The sequence below is a fragment of the Palaemon carinicauda genome, chromosome 21 (genome assembly GCF_036898095.1).
Source record: "Palaemon carinicauda isolate YSFRI2023 chromosome 21, ASM3689809v2, whole genome shotgun sequence".
NCBI classification, from domain to species: Eukaryota; Metazoa; Arthropoda; class Malacostraca; order Decapoda; family Palaemonidae; genus Palaemon; species Palaemon carinicauda.
The window spans coordinates 10,994,869-11,004,868 of NC_090745.1; the positions used below are offsets into that span (position 1 = coordinate 10,994,869).

General features: G+C 35.3%; 1 protein-coding gene across 1 annotated transcript in view; it reads left to right on the forward strand.

Annotated features, from left to right (window-relative positions):
• Positions 1 to 10,000, forward strand: part of LOC137615547 (tachykinin-like peptides receptor 86C) — a 134,886-nt gene that overhangs the window by 86,141 nt on the left and 38,745 nt on the right. The window lies entirely within an intron of this gene.

A 10,000-nucleotide genomic window follows, 5' to 3' on the forward strand; every position in this document is an offset into this window, starting at 1 on the left:
TTATATACTGTATATATACAAAACGTTAACTTTCTTTCAAGTTAAATGATCGGAGTTGTAAACCATCCCCTCAAGTACCTTTATAGAGAATTATATAACTGGAATAGCTTTATGGGTAAATTAAAAGCGTAACTTATTAAATACATAATAACATTCCCATCATTTATAATCCTACCTAAAGGACTGATCCTTTCAGGAATTAGATACATTTCCTACTTCGCAAACACACTTGCAACCCCCCCCCCCCCTTATTACCTTAATCACTGCGGTCTGTCAATTATAGATATTCTATAACTCTCAGATCAAGAATCATGGAGACCAAATTGACTCGCGCACCATCATTAAATCTTAATTAGTGTCTCATCATCAAACAACTTCATATTTTACTGTTGCTCTGTTGATAAAGCACGAATTTCTTGATGCCCTGAGTATTTAGCGGATATTTATCTGCTCATTCATAATTAGGGTTCTCTTTGTTGGCATAATTAAGCTCTTCTCTTTACTCTTCTCTACATGTCTCTAGTTTATCCGACAGATTACTCTTCGAAGCTGATTAACGTAAGGCGATATTTTTTTATTTGGTTTGGTAAAATGAGTTCTTGACTACTAAATATCAAATTAAATTATGTTTAATACGCGAATTAGGAAAATGTTATCTAGCAGATTCCAGTAAGGGAAACACAGGAGTAGAAAAATTTCGCCGAAAATAGACCATTTACTATAAAATTTGCAAATTTCATTCTTTTTATAACCATAGCTTTTCTATATAAGATTACCTATCGAGGTAAAGGAATTATTTGCTGTTTTACAGAAATTAGAAGTGGGAAATTTTAATCCGAACTAATAATATCTGGAAACTGTTCCACAAACAAACGTGACTTTGAAATCTCACCACGTCTCAAGTGCCAACCTTTGGCAAACTAAAAGAAAAAAGAGATTATTAGTATTATTATTACTTGCTAAGCTAAAACCCTAGTTGGAATAGCAGGATGTTATAAGCTTAGGGGTTCCATCATGGAAAATAGCCCTGTGAGGAAAGGAAACAGAGAAAAGATGAAAAATTTTAAGAACAGCAACAGCATTAAAATAAATATTTCCTATGTAAAGAAGAGGAAGAGAAATAAGATAGAATAGTGTGCCCGAGTGTACCCTCTAGCAAGAGAACTGTAACCCAAGACAATGCAAGACCATGGTACAGAGGCTATGGCACTACCCAAGACTAGAGAACATTGTTTTATTTCGGAGTGTCCTTCTCCTAGAAGAACTGCTTACCATAGCTAAAGAGTCTTTTTTACCCTTACCAAGAGGAGAGTGGCCACTGAACAATTGCAGTGCAGTAGTTACCCCCTTGAGAGAAGAGGAATTGTTTGGTAATCTTAGTGTTGTTAGGTGTATGTGGACAGAGGAGAATATATAAAGAATAGGCCAGACTATTCGGTGTATGTGTAAGCAAAGAGAAAATGAATTGTAACCAGAGAGAAGGAACCAATGTAGTACTGTCTGGCCAGTCAAAGGAACTCATAACTCTCTTGCAGTAGTATCTCAACGGGTGACTGGTGCCCTGGCCAACCTCTTTTGATTTAATCAGTTATATTGGACTGCATGCACGTGAAGAAGCCACGCTTCCTGAAAGATGTTGTCTCAACCAACAACAACAACAACAAATGCAGCCGTTTCTAGTCCACTGCAGGACAAAGGCCTCAGACATGTCCTTGGTCATGTCTTAGGTTTGGCCATTTTCAACACCACGCTAGCCACTGTGGATTCATGATGGTGGGAGACTTTTGTTTAATCGATCTCAGTAAGCCAAGCTAGTATGGTTGTCCCTGACTACTACAGCTTTGCTGATCATGCCAATACACGAACCCTTTCACCACGTTAAGGTATCCCCACTCAACCAAATATGGGCTTATATATCAAACTAATTGTGGATGCTTTTAAAGCACTTACGGGAATACTTATCTTACGATATATGAAGATATAACTTTTTGGTGTCTTTTATGGTTAAAATTTACTTCTTTCATTTGAAGCCTGAACTCTTTAAGTAACAGTTCTTAGCTGAATATAGTTATTCCAGTCAAATCTGACCTGTTACCTTGCCAAAGACAATAAGATAAGCACGTCTACAAGCATGATTGTAGCCAGATATTTATTGAAGAGAACAACAGACTCGGACCTTCTGTTCAATTGGGACTGATTTAAGTACAAAAGAATGCTCAACATGGCATTCCAGATTGCTTGGGATTATATATATATATACAGTATATATATATATATATATATATATATATATATATATATATATATATATATATATATATATACATACATACATATATGTATATATGTATATATATATATATATATATATTTGTGTGTATATGTGTATATTTATACACACACACACACACACACACACACACATATATATATATATATATATATATATATATATATATATATATATATATATCTTCAAAGATTACGGTGACTCATTGATCAACTATTTACATTGATAGACCCTCTCATGGGAGTATAATATGACACAAATAGATGGGCACTCAGCTGCGTCAGCTTATTTCTCGACCTTTGCTCAACCTTCAACTTAACTCTTGACCTTAATCTTAACCTTAACATGTATTAATTCCCGTGGATTTTCATACTCAAAGATGTCAGGAAGCCAGAAAACTTTAAATCAATTAATCAACCAATCATACTCTCAAAAATGAATCATGTTTGAAGTCTCTGTGACAACGACGTCCCAACTTATGGCTCATCACGTGAATTGGACATTTTGCTTGACTGTTACCTTGACATTTGCCCTTGATCTTCCAGAATTTAATAATTTCAAGCTTTATACATAACAGTTAATATCTCCAAGTTTCATTACTCTACGATTAAAATTGTAGCCAGGAAGCTGTTCACAAACTCACACACACAAACCGGGTGTAAAACATGACCTCCTTCCAACTTCGTAAAAATACCTAATTCAATAGGCCTTCCGAATTCATACCATCGTTTTCTAGTCTTGGGAAATGCCATAGCCTTTTTTTTTTTTTCTTTTTTTTCGCAGGTGTTTGGCTGGCATTTTAGGTTGTAGGTGATTTAGGTTGTGGAATGATCTGCAACATTTATTTGTAAGTGGTTTGGGAAAGGATGTGGGTTGAGGATGATAACCTAAATCACCTACAACCTAAAATGCCACCCAAACACCTGCGAAAAAAAAAAAGAAAAAAAAGGCTATGGCATTTCCCAAGACTAGAAAACGATGGTATGAATTCGGAAGGCCTATTGAATTAGGTATTTTTACTTAAGACTGAAATCAACCAATTTCAAAGTTTTTAATATGTTACTAATATCCTTAAAATTCTTATTTTTAGAATATTAAGCATCCAATAATTTTAATATCAAATTCATGCTAACGTGCTTCCGCCCTACGCAGGAATCAACCGTATGTTTCGGAATCTGTTCAAAATTAGATAATCGATCCTATACTGGGCTATTAAGAGATATAAAATTTGATCTCAACTTGCCAAGGGCTAAAACAGGGAAAATAACTCAGTGAGGAAAGGAAATAAGGAAATAAACTGGAATAAAAGTTCTTTCATATATAAACTATAAAAGCTTAAAAAAAACAAGAGATATAAGATAGAATTGTGTGCCTGAGTGTACCCTCAAGCAAGAGAACTCTACCCCAAGACAGTGGAAGACCATGGTACAGAGGCTATGGCATAGAGAGGATGCCTCCTCCCCTCCGTCACCTTCTTGCTTGAGGGTACACTCAGGCACACAATTCTATCTTATATCTCTTGTTTTTTTTAAGCTTTTATAGTTTATATATGAAAGAACTTTTATTCCAGTTTATTTCCTTATTTCCTTTCCTCACTGAGTTATTTTCCCTGTTTTAGCCCTTGGGCTTATAGCATCCTGCTTTTCCAACTAGGTTTGTAGCTTGGCAGATAATAATAATGATAATTGTCGAGATCAACTTTTATATCTCTTGATTGTCCAGTGGATAAATGCACTGTTTAGTTTCGTATCGATTCAGAAGCATAAGCTCAAATATATGTCTTATTTGAATATCTCTTGGTGCGTGTGGTTCTTAAGTGGGGAGAATTCGATAAAAATCTGTTGCTGAATATTGGAATACACACACACATACAGCTGGATCTCGGTCACATTCAAAACATCCAATACGTAATCCATATACCTTTAATTTGCATAAAACTAGGTTAATTTCTGTAGCGTTTTACTCCACACTGCACACATGGTGCTTATATCATCTCTTTTGTTACACATTTACTGAGGGAGTGTGTGATTTCACTAATGAAGCGGGTATCAGTCACGGGTACTTTTATATCGAAGCCGGAGGGCTCAATATTGCAAATTATTCTACAAGTTATATTCCAGCTCTGACCAAGTTGTGGAATGATCTTCTTAATCGGGTAGTTGAATAGGTAGAACTTCAACAGTTCAAACTTGCCGCGAATGTTGTTATGTTGAACAGGTTGACATAAGTCTCTTTTCACAGGTTATATATGAAATATCTATTTCAATTTTGTTACTACTTTGGAAATATATTATTTTAATTATTCATTACTTGCCATATAGTTTATTTATTTCATTTCCTTACTTGGCTATTTTCCCCTGTTGAAGCCCTTGGGCTTATTGCATCCCGCTTTTCCAACTGGGATTGTAGCTTAACTAGTAATGATAACTAGACGGGCACTCCGCGGCAGCTTATTTCTCGACCTTTTGCTCGGCCGTGACCTTGAACTTTGACCTTGAACTTCCAAAATTTGATTATTTCCAGCATTTTACATAACAGTTGATGTCAGCAAGTTTCATAAGCTGTTCACAAACAAACAAACTCACACATACAGGGGGTAAATCATGACCTTCCAACTTCAATGGTGAAGGTAATAATAATAATAATGATAATAATAATAATAATAATAATAATAATAATATTGATAATATTAATATTAACAACAACAACAACACCAACACCAACAACAATGACAATAACAATAATAATAACAATCACAATAATAATAATAATAATAATAATAATAATAATAATAATAATAATATTAAAAACAACAACACCAACAACAATGACAATAATAGTAATAATAACAATAATAATAATAATAACAATAATAATAATAATAATAATAATAATAATAATAACACCAACACCAATAATTATAATAATAATAATAATAATAATAATAATAATAATAATAATATTAACACCAACACCAATAATAATGATAATAATAATAATAATAATAATAATAATAATAATAACACCAATAATAATAATAATAATAATAATAATAATAATAATAATAATAATAATACCATGCCTTACAGGTGTGGCATACAACAACAACATGGAAAATCCCCATTGCGTATACATTACCATTTACCTCCACCTTGTGTGCAGTCTGGTTATTGGTGACCTTTGGCTCGGAAGTCATATCTCTCTCTCTCTCTCTCTCTCTCTCTCTCTCTCTCTCTCTCTCTCTCTCTCTCTCTCTCTCTCTCTCTCTCTCTCTCTCTGTGTGCAAACATAATCACTTCATTGCACGAATGATGTGAATATTTTTTTTTTTTTTGTTCACTGACTTTCGCTTTCACGATTTTTTCCACCGAACGTGAGCAAACCTTAACATCGACTGTCTTCTTTTTTTTTTTTGCATAATTCTTCTTTCCATGTTTCATCACACGTCGAACAGGCTGACACAAGTCCCACTTTATAATATATGTATGAAAGATCTATTTTTATATTGCTACTGTTTCTAAGATATTTTATATTGATTGTTCATTACTTCTCTTGTACTTTATTCATATCTTTATTTCCTTTCCTTAAAGGGTTATTTTTCCCTGTTGGAGCCCTTGGGCTTATAGCATCCTGCTTTTCCAATTACGGTTGTAGATTGGCTAGTGATAATAATCTCCAATACCATCACAAGTCATTTGTTTCGACCTTTTCATGATCCAAGTAAAATTCTCGGTGTCTTATTCCTCAATTCTAATATATTCCTCAAGTTCAAAGTTCCCGATGCTAATAAGCACTTTCATCTTTAGCAATTCCAATCGGACTCATTTTCTAACATACAGAATATGTATCATCTCTTTCCTACCGCAAGTTAGAATTATTATTCTTCCTTCAGCTGACAACCTCATAACTCTTCAATATAGCCCTGCGAGTTTTTTTCTTCTTCCTTGATATCCTTCATCACGCTATGCATGAACATGTTGGATAATCTTTGAATATAGGATATCATTGTCTGACTCATAATATGGTATCAAACTGTACCGCTTTTATCGCCAAAGTAGGCTATTTCTTCATACATTTCCTGTAAATATTTTCTAACAATACCATTCTGGTGAAAAATGTCTATATTTTCCATGTAAAAATCTTTGTACATAGATAGATTTATTGCAGTTTTTTTATATTTAATTTTTGCAAATTAGTTCTACGGCCTTTTCTGTCAAAACATTTTGCCTACGCTTTCCTATATACCATTTGCGCAAAAATGTTTTTTGTTGCCTTTCTTGCAAAAAGCCTTTAAAAGATTTAAAGGCCGCTCATGAATGGCAGAGGCAAGGGACAGTGACATTGCCCTATCGAGCAGTACAATGCCCTAGAGACTGACCATATATACAAATGATCAGCGCCCAAGCCCCCTCTCCACCCAAGCTAGGACCAAGGAGGGCCAGGCAATACCTGCTGATGACTCAGCAGATAAACCTATAGGCTCCCCCAAACCCCTTATCCTTAGTTCACTACATACTCTAAGCAAAGGTTAATAAATAACTCTCTCGTAAATTTATTTACTTGTCATTTCTATTTATCGTTAAGAGAAAACAGTTCTATATTTGTTTCCATATAAAAAATCGACGCAAATAATTTCTGTTACATTTTCTTAGTAAAGTATTTTAAGGTACATACACTTTCCACAACAATTTATGACCCTCTTCTCGGAAAAGCATTTCTTCATATTTTCCTGACAAAAGCATATCACCTTACATTTGCCACACCTTTTTCACAAAAGCATTTCTATTTACGATTCTCACAAGGTATTTCTATATACATTTCATGCAAAATTAGGTTTATATGAATTTCTTTCAAAAACATTTTCCCCTACATTCTATATAAGAATGTTTGAAATAAATCATACGATTATTAATTTCCCGCAAATCAATTTTACATAGCTTTACAACAACAAAATTTACGCATACAATTTTCTCAGAAGTATTTCAACATGCGCTTTTTACAATATCATGTTTTGCATTCCTTTTTTCTCAGTTGCCTTTTACATAAATTTCCCTCAAAAATAATTTATTTTTCCATTTTTATGCCGAAACAATTTTGCATTTTTTCTCAAAATGATTTCTACTTACCTTTCTAGCAAAACCATTTCTACACTTCAGAATGGAATAGATTTTACTTGCACAACTAGAGTTGTTACTTTGATTTTATGCGTCAGCTTAAAATGAATTTGTAAAGTGACCATAAAAGAAGCTTGGTTCGTTACCATGAACTCTACTCTCTTTGGTTTAGACTTTGCAGCTCTTCATCTCAAATTCTTGGATAAAAGTTTTTTAGGTTTACTAAATTCTTTTTTTAATTATCTCCTTATGCAAGATGCATAATATGTCTTTTAGTTTTGCAGTCAGATTTTCTCAGACCATATGCAGGTAATTCTAATAGCCTCTCCTTTACTTTCATTAGGCTTGATACTACAAAGTATAGTTTTGACCAAGTTGTGGAATAATCTTCCTAATAGAACTGATGAATCGCTATAATTTCAGAAGTTCAAACTTGGTTTTGATGTGGAGCAAGTTCTCATTAATCTCAGTTCAAAGTTTATTACTTCCGCCAACGAAGTTGGGAAAAGGTTGTTTTCACCCCTGTTTGTCCGTTTGTCTGTTTATGAGCAACTTCCTGGCCACAATTTTACTCTTAGTGTAGTGAAACTTTCAGGGATTAATTGTTATGTTGAGACGTGGAAGTGACTCAATTTTGAAAGTCGTAGGCCAAAGGTCAAGGTCAAGGTCGAGCAAAAGATTGACCGAATAAACCCCAACCTTAATCTCAAGTTCAATCTTCAAATACGCCTACGGTCTAAATCGATCCAGGGAAAGGCAAGTTGGTTCCGTGAAATAAGTTTCGGTGGCAGAGAACTGCACTCTAGTTTGTTATTTGTTTATCTAATATCAATATGGATATTTTCTATATTTGTCTTTATTCTTTATTGTTATATTCTATACTTTTCTGCATCGGGAAATTTTCTGGGCTTGGGCCTAAGGGCTTGTGTCAGCATGCTGCATCTCAAAGTAGGATTTCCGCTGGGTTCATAATAATATCGATAATACATATTTGTATACATATTCTGCAAAACATTTCGAGATATAACTAAGGCAAAGCATGTCTACATTACTTGTTTTTACAGCATTTAAAGGTTTAAAGCTCGCTGATGAATGGCAAGGACAAGGGACAGTGACATTGCCCTATCGAGCAAGACAATGCCGTAGAGACTGACCATATACGCATATGATCAGCGCCCAAGCCCCCTCTCCACCCAAGCTAGGACCAAAGGGAGGGGGGGCAGGCAATGGCTGCTGATGACTCTCAGCAGATAGACCTATAGGCTTCCCCAAACCCCCCATCCTTAGCTCACAAGGATGGTGAGGTTGCAGCGACCAAAGGAACTAACGAGTTTGAGCGGGACTCGAACTTCAGTCTGGCGATCTTACTTTTCCAGCAGAGCAGATACCTTTCTGCAAATAATCTTTTGCATACAATTTCCTCCAAAAATTTCTCCACACTTTTTTTCCCCCCAAAAAAATAAAGACATGGCTTTATACCTTCCCTGCAAAACATTTTCAACACATTTTTCTAGAAAATGATTTCTACATGACACAATTTTACCTAACCTCTCCGCAAAACATTTTATAAACCTTCCAAACCATTTGTATTGTATATACTATACATATATTACAAAGCATTACCTCATACCTTTATCACAAAAGCGCTTTATGAATCGTCATATCAAAAGTATTTCTTACTTCCTCTCAAAGCATTTCTGCGAACTTTTCTATTAAGGCATTCCTACATACCTTTGCTGTAAAAGGATTCCTTCCCGACCTCTCCCACACACCAATTCAACATACCTCTCTCGCTTAGTTCTTCTTCATCTGTTACGCAAAACCATTTCCGCATTCCCTTCCCCCAAGAACATTTGTATTCGGTTTTCTTGCAGCCGTTTTACATGCATGTGTTGCAAAGGGTTGTGATGGCATATTGGAAACGTCCCTTCCAGGCGATCTGCCGGACTGGGGTTCGAGTCCCGCTCAAGCTCGATAGTTTCTTGTAGTGTCTGCAACCTCACCATCCCTATGAGCAAAGGAGTTTGGGGGAGCCTATAGGTCTACATGCTGAGTCATTAGCAGACATTGCCTGGTCCTCCCTGGTCCTAGCTTGAGTGGAGAGGAGGCTTGGGCGCTGATCATATGTGTATATGGTCAGTCTATAAGATATTGTCCTGCTAGTTAGGGCATTGTCACTGTCCTTTGCCTTTGCCATTCATGAGTGTCCTTTAAAAAGAAAAAGTAATGATTTGAGATTACCTTTCTGGTATTTCTTACCTTTCTCCCAAACCAATTTCGATAACTTTTCATCATCATCATCATCATCATCTCCTCCTACGACTTTTGATGGAAAAGGCCTCGGTTAGATTTCACCAGTTGTCTCTATCTTGAGCTTTTAATTCAATATTTCTCCATTCATCATCTCCAACTTCGCGCTTCATAGCAGCCATGTAGGCCTGGATCTTCCAACTCTTCTAGTGCCTAGTGGAGCCCAGCTGAATGTTTGGTGAACTAATCTCACTTGGGGAGGGCTTTTCAGCCAAAGCTCATTAAGAAAAAAATAATTCTATTCCGGTAAACCTTCTGGCCCAACATTTCCCCCAATTAGGCATAT